The sequence below is a fragment of the Pongo abelii genome, chromosome 7, assembly GCF_028885655.2.
Source record: "Pongo abelii isolate AG06213 chromosome 7, NHGRI_mPonAbe1-v2.0_pri, whole genome shotgun sequence".
In the NCBI taxonomy this organism is placed as follows: Eukaryota; Metazoa; Chordata; class Mammalia; order Primates; family Hominidae; genus Pongo; species Pongo abelii.
The window spans coordinates 13,281,186-13,292,296 of NC_071992.2; the positions used below are offsets into that span (position 1 = coordinate 13,281,186).

Below are 11,111 nucleotides of genomic sequence, written 5' to 3' on the forward strand. Positions count from 1 at the left end.
TACTTCAGGCTCACAACAGCTCCATCCCCCTTCTTAGAGATAAGGAAATAAAATGGAGGCCTAGAGAGCTTAGGAGGTGTTTCCTACAGTGATGCCTCTGAAGTGGTAACACCAAGATTCACGCCCAGGTCTACCTAATGCAGAGAACACTGGCCTGGCTGGGGAAGACCTTTAGTTGTTGGAGAGTTGTTGATCTTCAAGGCAACAACAAACATTGGCTGAAGACTGTTTGATTCAGACCCTGATACAGGATCTTGCCTGGTGCCACCTCGGACTGGAGCTAACATCACCCAAACGCTGGCTGCAGTTGTGCAGACAGGACTCTCATACCTTAAGCCAAAGTACAAATTCAGACAACATAATTGAATGACAAAATGCATGGCTGAGGCAACAATGGGTGCTCAGAAAGGGCAGAAAAAAATCAATGTGAGTCAGCGGAAGGTTTCCTGGAGAAATAGGATTTGAGATGCATAGAAAATATGGGTGATATTTGAGGAAGCAAAGGATTATTTAATATGCATCTTTTTCTCCATTACCTGCAAATGTTTTCAATGTGCTAAACATGATGGGGGAGGCTAAAGAAATAGGAAATTCATTTTCTAGTTGTAAATGGCTCATAGTCTAGCCAGTGAAATAGGACCTACAGGAGATGGCGATGATAAATGCTAGCCAGTATCCAGTTAATGGCTAAGTTAGGTTCTATTCTCTCTGAGTACTGCGGAGTTTCAGAGGTCAGTAGGCAAGGCTTCCTGCAGGAGGAAGGACTTGAGACATGCCTTGGAGGATGCAGCAGTGAGATGGAGGATATAAAGTCAGTAAATGCACAGAACAGGGAGAGAACGTGGGTGCTCCTGGGCTGGTGAGCAGTGGAGCCATCAGGGATGGTGACAAACCTCAGACATCTTCCATATTTGGGGGCTGGGATAAACTGAGTCCCTTAAAGCTACCCAAATAATTTGGAATTAAGGTTGCTATCCTATGAGTTAAACTATAAAACATGCATATGGTGGATAAAAGCAAGAGAGGCCAAATCATCTAAGAGGAAATGCCTCCAGCCTTACGAAAAGTTAGAAGTGTCGTTTCTTCATCTCTAAAGAATATGCCCATCAGAAAAAGAGATAGTCAGCTCCCAAACTAGGAACCTCATGGGGTGAACATTGACTATGCTCATCTCAGCACTATCCAGGAAGAATGGATCCCAACCCAGTTGTCCATTCCGAGTGGCTGGTCTATGTCTTGCTTCTAATCATACCAGCCTCTGTGAGCACCACTAAAGTGGGTTCTTCCCTGATAGAGGCCTCTATTCCCCTGACAAATGAGGTGGCTAAACTTCCAAAACTGATGTTCAGGCCCAGGCTGTGGCAAAACCACCCAATACAGCCACTCCATGGAGATGTGTTTGTCAGCCGCTGGCTTCCCCATGTGACCCCTGGGCTGTTGCACATCCCTCACTGGTTATGCACTGCATACTCTAGGGGGTCATCACCTAGCACCCCCTGCACAAATGCACTGGCAACCTATGCAGCCTCTTCAATGAGTTCCCATTTAAGCATCAATGAATATATTCCAAAGGTCCTCAGCCATTCCTAGTGCTGGGGAGCAAGGAGAGTTAAATCAGGGCCTACTTTTGGCCCCCCTTGGGCTCCAGCAGCTGCAGGAGTGCAGCCCCTGGCCTCAGGAAACACACATAGAGGGGGAGTGATTCCCCTTCACTACCATCATGGGGCGGCATACTTGGCATTCCCATACTATCTTTCGCACAGCTCCAGGTTCTGGCAGCTGTCAGAATATCATCAGCCTCCCCAGCCTAGCACACGAAATGGACAAGATTGTGGAACCAGCTACTGGAGATAATTTAAAACTCCAGGCTGTGGTTTTTCTGACCCAACATTGACCTGATTTTGAAGACAGTCTTATTTCCTTGGTGGTGAGTTTCATGCCAGAAAATTCTTCTGTTTTGTAAATAACTGGCCAATCCTCCTGGGCAGATGGGGGCTCCTAGTGTCAAGGCTTGAGTCACAGCCCCAGGAATCTTGAATGGAAATGAGGATAGGCACCTGACTAAGAGCAAGTGAGTACTGAGAGCCCTGGGGTTTCTGCAGAAGATGAGGTTCCATGAAATCTCTCTCTCCAGGTGATATGGTTTGGTTTTGTCCCTACCCAAATCTCATCTTGAATTGTAGCTCCCATAATTCCCTCGTGTTATGGGAGGGACCCAGTGGGAGATAATTGAATCATGGGGGCAGTTTCCCCCATGCTGTTCTCGTGGTGGTGAATCAGTCTCACGATATCTGATGGTTTTATAAGAGTAAACCCCTTTCTCTTGGCTCTCACTCTTCTCTCGTCTGCTGCCATGTGAGACCTTCCTTTCACTTTCCACCATAATTGTGAGGCCTTCCCAGCCATGTGGAACCATGAATCCACTAAACCTCTTTCTTTTGTAAATTGTCCAGTCTTTGGTATGCCTTTATCAGCAGTGTGAAAATGGAATAATATACCAGGTGAGTCCATGGCAGCCTCATTAGTGATGTTTTCTCTCAGTGGAAGGAAGCCAGGTGCCCTCCCAGGCTGGAGAGTCCAGCTTGACACAGTAGGGGTCCAAGATCTCTAGAGGAAAAGAGCAGAGGTTGGGAACTTTCAAACAGGGAGGAAAGTGTGTGTGTGTGTGTGTGTGTGTGTGTGTGTGTGTGTGTGTGTGTGTGTGTGTGTGTGTGCGCGCGCGCGCGCGCGCGCGCACATGCACGCATGTTGGAGGATACTTAGAATAAAGAGGGGTAAAGGGTTTCCTCTGAATATTGAAGTTGTTTTGGATTTAGGAAGTTCACACGTAACACCAATTTTCTCCACCTGAATTCCCAATCCAGAGAGAGGAAGATGCAGGCGGTCCACTGTTGGAGATCAGCAGGTCAGCTGTGTTACTAACATGCTGGTGAGCAGGTGTGGTCTTATACCTGCAGCCTAAGCATTGTGCCAGCACTTTATCCCTATGGACCCTCCCAGTTCCGGGTGAGGCCAGAGCTTACCAGGCCTTCCCCACAGAGCTGGGTCCCTCTGCAAGGATGCAGGCAACAGGATGGGTCGGTGTTGCCTGCAGACAAATCTGGAGCAAGAATGAATGAAGAAAAGCTGTGTCACACAGGCCCAGATTCTTCTCCCAGTCACCAGCCTGATGACTGACTCTCTCCTGTCATCCTATAGAAGGAACAACTAGAATCTATATTGCACTATAAGGTTTTCCTCATTTGTGATTGATGTAAACTGACTAGAAATCAGGTGTCTCTATGAGTATCCCATAGACTTCCAAGATGTGCACAGGTATTGCTGTTGCAAGGCTTAGTTTACAGACCCAGAGAGGCTTATATATCACAATAATTATGTATGAGAATGAGGTCAGAAGAGGAGATGTGCCTATAGGTCAAGAGGGCACCTCCAAAACCTCCCTGGGCTTCTTACATTCCCGAAGTTTTTGACGTACTTCTGTCCAGATAGAAATGCAAGCGCCTTGAGAGGAGGGCACGTGATGATCTTTCTCAGAATTGGCCCTGTTTATCTTCGGTGTGGCTCAGCAATGGTTCCATGATTTTTTTCTCCATCCACATGGGACTGAAAACTGGCCGATCTAGATATTAACTTGGATTGTTCCTACCAACTCTGACATTGATGGCTATTGCAACCATTAAATGCACAGTTGGAAGGTCACCTTGTCCAATCTCCTACCCCTGAAAAATTCCCTCAACAATCCCTTTAGATAGTAACTTACATAGCTTCTGTCCTCCACAAACTCCTTTAGTAACTGCACTGAATCCTGAATTTGTTTTGAGACCATCATCTCAATTAGCTAGATGCTTTATGGCAGGATTATATTTAATTTAATCTTAAGCTTAACTGGTGCCTTATTCATTCTTTTAAAATGCCTGTGATATTAAAAAATCTTTCTAAAGTATGTGAGCTCTATATGTGTATTAAAAGAAGAAGTTTAGGTTCTCCCTGCTGAGAATGGTAGTCAGATTAATCTGAGATGGGACTGGGCTAATGAGATGAGGTTGAATATTCAGATGATAGTGGGGGTTGCAGCCAGAAGCCAGATCCAGAATGTGGAAGAACAGGTCCAGCTTGCTAAGCCATGGGCAAGAAGAGAAGATGTCAGAGTTGGGAGTGATTTTGCTTACGGCTCAGCGTCAAAAATAGAAGATAGTCAGGGGCCAATAGAGAACAGAGATGTTTCAAGCACCAAATGACCTCTCCTCACTTACAGGGGTTGCAGGGTGGTTGTTAGTCTCTACCCTCTACCTCCCTTCAAGATCCTGGCATCCTGCTGTATGAGCAGGAGAACCCGGACACAGCCAAAGGCCTTGCAACACCCAACACAATAATTCTGAGCATTACAATTCTTACGCAAAAAGCCCTTACGTATATTTAAGATATTATTCTGCAAAGTACTTCTATGTGCATAAAAATGGAAGTAAGATATTAAATGGAGTGCACCACCTCATTTAATACACATGGAATGGAATATAAGGTTATTGGCGATCAAGTTATGGAGAGTTAGTGCAATCATATTTAATCTTATTTTCTGCCCATGTAATGATGACATATACGAAGACTGGAAAGCTCTTTTTGCAAGTCTTTACCCAGATCTAGAAAATGCTACTCTCCCTGATTAAGTAGATGAGATTGGTCTTGCCTCTTGGTGTGACACTGGAGGGTATCCAGGCAATAGAAATGAACGTGACTTTAGGAAATGATGTTCTCTCTGAGTCTTGTTTACTTCTAAACTCCGGCGGCTTCAGCATCAACCAGAGTAGAATAAACATACATGTGGAAATTTTATCTGTGAATTGCATTGTAGCCAGTATTTCCATCTCTTGCTCTTTGCCCTTTAATATAGTTGAAATATCCCAGTATGAGCTAGAAAAAAAGTCTGTGTTTCTCAATGAAATCCAATTGCATGGACATTACCGTGTTCATAAATCTTCCAAATTTAGTCCTCTGGAATTTTCCCAGATTGAAATCAAATACTCACACTCCTGCCTGGCTCTCAAGTTCCAAGTCAGCAGTATCTCTCATTGCACACAGCCTGTATGTGACACTTTTGCGGGAGGTTATCACAATATAAGGACTGTCTGAGTACTCAGAGCTTATCTAATCAGATTTTCTCGACACTTGTTTTATTGTGTTCAATTCTCACAGGCTGATCAAGTGACTGGACTGTTTAGTGAGCTGTAAGGAAGGAGAGCTTCCTTGCAAATGCCTGTCCTTGTTTTAAACCCATTCTCCCACAAGTTAGAGGAGTGTTGCCTCATCCAGCCTGACTGATCACTACCTTGGAAACCTGGGCCTTAGTCTTATCTCTCTAGTTTTAGAAAATATTCCTGAATGGGGTAGGTTTTTGGATAAGATGATTCTTAAGGTCCCTTTATAGACACTAAAATATAATTGCTGCAGCATCTAGCACAATTCCTTCCTGCTCCTTACCACCAAAATAAGTATTTAATTATGGAATAAATGAATGAGTGAGTGAGTGAATAAACGAATAAATAGACAGAATCATTAGGTAACTCTGAGGACATCAAGTCCTCTTCCCAGCTCTGTCCTGGAAAGCCATTTTGCTTTGGATAAAAACTCTTGCAAAAAAAAAAAAAAAAAAAAAAAAAGACTCCTGGTGCCAGATATGCTCCTTGGTATGCCAGAGCTCCAGTGGTAGGCAGGCAACCTTATATACTCTTGGGTTTCTTGCCACATGGAGATGTAACTGACATCCTTCAAAACAATGCGGTTACCACTTCACACTCATTAGGATGGCTGTTATCAAAAATGGAAATGGACAAGTGTTCATGAGAATGTGGATACATTGGAACTATTATGATTGTTGGTGGGAATGCAAAATGGTGCAGCTGCTATGAAAAACAGTGGTGCTTCCTCAAAAAGTTACACATAGAATCCAGCAATAACCAGGAAAGGACATAACCAAAAAAGAAAACTACAGACTATTATCCCTGATGAACATAGATGCAGAAACCCTTAACTAAATGCTAGCTAACCACATCCAACAACATATCAAAAAGATAACCCACCATGATCAAGTGGGTTTCATACCAAGGATGCAGGGATGGTTTAACACACACAAGTCAATAAATGTGATACACCACATAAACAGAATTAAAAACAAAAGTCACATGATCATCTCAACAGCTGCAGAAAAAGCATTTGACAAAATCCAACAACACTTTATGATTAAAACTCTCAGCAAAATCAGTATAGAAGGGACATACCTCAATGTACTAAAAGCCATCCATGACAAACCCACAGCCAAAATAATACTGAACAGGGAAAAGTTGAAAACATTCCCTCTGTGAACTGGAACAAGACAAGGATGCCCACTCTCACCATTTCTATTCAACATAGTACTGGAAGTCCTACCCATAGCAATCAGACAAGAGAAAGAAATAAAGGGCATCCAGATTGATAAAGAGGAAGTCAAACTGTTGCTATTTGCTGATGATATGATTGTATATCTGGAAAACCCCAAAGACTGCTCCAAAAGCTCCTAGAACTGATAAAAGAATTCAGCAAAGTTTCAGGATACAAAATTAATGTACACAAATCAGTAGCTCTCCCATACAGCAACAGCGACCAAGCTGAGAATAAAACCAAGAACTCAACTCCTTTTATAATAACTGCAAAACAATAAAATACTTACAAAAATACCTAAGCAAGGAGGTGAAAGACCTCTATGAGGAAAACTATAAAACACTGCTGAAAGAAATCATAGATGACACAAACAAATGGAAACACATCCCATATTCATGGATGGGTAGAATCCATATTGTGAAAATGACCATACTGCCAAAAGCAATCGACAAATTCAATGCAATTCCCATCAAAATACTACCATCATTCTTCACAGAACTAGAAAAACAATCCTAAAATTCATATGGAACCAAAAAAAGAGCCCACATAGCCAAAATAAGACTAAGCAAAAAGAACAAATCTGGAAGCATCACATTGCCTGATTTCAAACTATATTATAAGGCTATAGTCACCAAAACAGTATGGTACTGGCATAAAAATAGGCACATAGACCAATGGAACAGAATGGAGAACCCAGAAGTAAACCCAAATACTTACAGCCAACTGATCTTCAACAAAGAAAACAAAAACACTAAGTGGGGAAAGGACACCCTTTTCAACAAATGGTGCTGGGATAATTGGCAAGCCACATGTAGGAGAATGAAACTGGATCCTCATCTCTCACCTTACACAAAAATCAATTAAAAATGGATCAAGGACTTAAATCTAAGACCTGAAACTATAAAAATTCTAGAGGATAACATTGGAAAAACTCTTCTAGACATTGGCTTAAGCAAGGATTTCATGATGAAGAACCCAAAAGCAAATGCAATAAAAACAAAGATAAATAGCTGGGACTTAATTAAACTAAAGAGCTTTTGCATGGCAAAAGGAACAGTCAGCAGAGTAGACAACCCACAGAGTGGAAGAAAATCTTCACAATCTATGCATCTGACAAAGGACTAATATCCAGCATCGACAATGAACTCAAACAAATTAGCAAGAAAAAAATAATCTCACCAAAAAGTGGGCTAAGTACATAAATAGTTCTCAAAAGAAGATATACAAATGGCCAACAAACATGAAAAAATGCTCGACATCACTAATGATCAGGGAAATGCAAATCAAAACCACAATGTGATACCACTTTACTCCTTCAAGAATGGCCATAATCAAAAAATAATAGATGCTGGCATGGATGTGGTGAAAAGGGAACACTTCTACACTGCTGGTGGGAATGTAAACAAGTACAACCACTGTGGAAAACAGCGTGGAGATTTTTTAAAGAACTAAAAGTAGAATTGCCATTTGATCCAGCAATCCCACTACTGGGTATCTATCCAGAGGAAAAAAAGTCATTATACGAAAAAGACCCTTGCACATGCATGTTTATAGCAACACGATTCACAATTGCAACAATATGGAACCAGCCCAAATGCCCATCGGTCAATGAGTGGATAAAGGAATTGTGATGTGTGTGTGTGTGTGTATATACACATATATGTACATATATACATATATACACATATGTGCATATATACATATATGTATATATGTGCATATATGTGTATATATGTATATATGTGCATATATATGTGTATATGTGTGTACATATATGTGTATATATGTATATATGTACATATATACATGTGTACACATATACGTACGTATATACATGTGTACACATATACGTACGTATATACACGTATATACGTACATATATACACGTATATACGTACATATATACACATATACGTACATATATACACATATACGTACATATATACACATATACGTACATATATACACATATATGTACATATATACACATATATATGTACATATATATGCAATTCCCATCAAAATACCACCATCATTCTTCACAGAACATATATATACACATATGTACATATATACACACATATATGTACATATATACACACACATATGTACATATATACACACATATATGTACATATACACACATATATGTACATATACACACATATATGTACATATACACACATATATGTACATATACACACATATGTACATATACACACATATATGTACATATACACACATATATGTACATATACACACATATATGTACATATACACACATATATGTACATATACACACATATATGTACATATACACACATATATGTACATATATATATGCAATTCCCATCAAAATACCACCATCATTCTTCACAGAACCAGAAAAACAATCCTAAAATTCATATGGAAACAAAAAAGAGCCCACATAGCCAAAAAAAGGGCTATATATATACACTACTCAGCCACAAAAATGAATGAATTAATGGCATTCACAGCAACCTGAATGGGATTGGAGACTATTCTTCTAAGTGAAGTACCTCAGGAATGGAAAACCAAACATTGTATACTCTCACTCATAAGTGGGAGTTAAACTCTGAGGATGCAATGGCATAAGAATGACACAATAGACTTTGGGGACTTGGTAAGAAAGCTTGGGAAGGGAGTGAGGTATAAAAGACTACAAAATTGGTTTAGTGTATACTGCTCGGGTGATGGGTTCACCAAAATCTCACAAATCACCACTAAAGAACTTACTCATGTAACCAAATACCACCAGTTCCCCAAAAACCTATGGAAATAAAAAAGTTAAAAAAAAAAAAAAGAATCTAGCAATAAACAATAAACATGTGATTCAGCAATTCCACTTCTAGGGATATACCCAAAAGAATTAAAAGCAGAACTCAGGCCAGGTGCAGTGGCTCACACCTGTAATTCCAGCACTTTGGGAGGCCGAGGCAGGAGGATCGCTTGAGTTCAGGAGCTTGAGACCAGCCTGGGCAACATGGCAAAACATCATTTCTACCAAAAATACAAAAAAATGGGACAGGCGCAGTGGCTCACGCCTGTGATCCCAGCACTTTGGGAGGCTGAGGCAGGAGAATCATTTGAAGCCTGGCAGCAGAGGTTGCAGTGAGCCAAGACTGCATCACTGCACCCCAGCCTGGGCGACAGAGTGAAACTCCGTCAAAAAAAAAAAAAAATAGCTGGGTGTGGTGGTACACATCTGTAGTCGCAGCTACTCTGGAGGCTGAGGTATTGAGCCTGGGAGATGGAGGTTGCAGCGAGCGGAGACTGCACTATTACACTCCAGCCTGGGCAACAGAACCAGACCCTGTCTCAAAAAATAATAAAAGTAGAACTCAAAAAGCTATTTGTACACCATGTTCATGGGTCGTATCATCCACAATAGCCAAAATATAGAAACAACCAAAATATTCATCAACGGATGAATAGATACACAAAATGAGTATGTATGTATGCAGTAAAATATTATCTCGCCTTAAGAAGAAAGACTTCTGATACCTGCTACAACATGGATAAATCTTGAAAACATTGTATTACGTGAAATAAACTAAACATAAAAGGACAAATATGTACTGTTTAACTCCACCAATGTGAGGTACCTCACAGGCAAATTCTTAGAGACAGAAAGTATACCATAGGTTACCAGAGGTAGGGGAACAGGGGGATGGTGAGTTATTGTTTCATGGGTACAGTCTCAATTTGGGATGATGAAAAAGTACTGGAGAGGGATCATTGCAATGGTTGTATGACATTGTTAATGCAATTAATGCCCCTGGATGTACATTTAAGAATGGTTCCAGTTCTTGCTTCAGCAGCACATATACTAAAATTGGAATGATACGGAGAAAATTAGCATGGCCCCTGTGCCAGGATGACATGCACATTCGTGAAGCATGCTATATTAAAAAAAAAAAAAAGAAATCAGCTGGGCACAGTGGCTCATACCTGTAATCCTAGCACTCTGGGAGGCTGAGGCGGGTGGATTACTTGAGGCCAGGAGTTTGAGACCAGCCTGGCCAACATGGTGAAACCCTGTCTCTATTAAAAATATAAAAATTACCCAGGCATGGTGGCGTATGCCTGTAGTCCCAGCTACTTGGGAGGCTGAGGCAGGATAATCTCTTGAACCCCAGAGTTGGAGGTTGCAGTGAGTGAGCTGAGAACGTGCCACTACACTCCAGCCTGGGCAACAGAGTGAGACTCAGTCGCAAAAAACAAACCAAACAAACTATATATATATATATATTCCTGTCTTTTGCAGCAACATGGTTGGGGCTGGAGGCCATTATCCTAAGTGAAATAACCCAGAAACAGAAAATCAAATACTGCAAGTTCTCACTTATAAGTGGTGACTAAACAATGGGTACAATGGGTACACATGGACATACGGAGGAAAACAGTAGACACAGGGGACTCCAAGGAGGGGGAAGATGGAGGGAACTGAGGGTTGAAAAATGATCTACTCGGTACAGTCTTCATTATTCAAGTTGATGGGCACACTAGAAGTCCAAATCTCACCATTACACCATATATCCATGCAACAAACCTGCACACATACACCCTGAATCTATTTTTACAAAATTATTTTTTCTGCACCCTTAAAAAAAAAAGAATTCTAAGAAATGTCTTTATCGAAACTCTGAATAAAATACTCAGCACTTACATATAAATTG

The 11,111-nt window shown here is 41.0% G+C and overlaps 1 non-coding gene across 1 annotated transcript; it reads left to right on the forward strand.

The window, feature by feature from the left end:
* The first annotated feature begins 10,241 nt into the window (after window positions 1-10,241).
* LOC112134739 (U6 spliceosomal RNA) lies at window positions 10,242-10,344 on the forward strand. The gene has a single exon (XR_002916102.3). It is a non-coding gene; the product is annotated as a U6 spliceosomal RNA (small nuclear RNA).
* The last annotated feature ends 767 nt before the right edge of the window (window positions 10,345-11,111 follow it).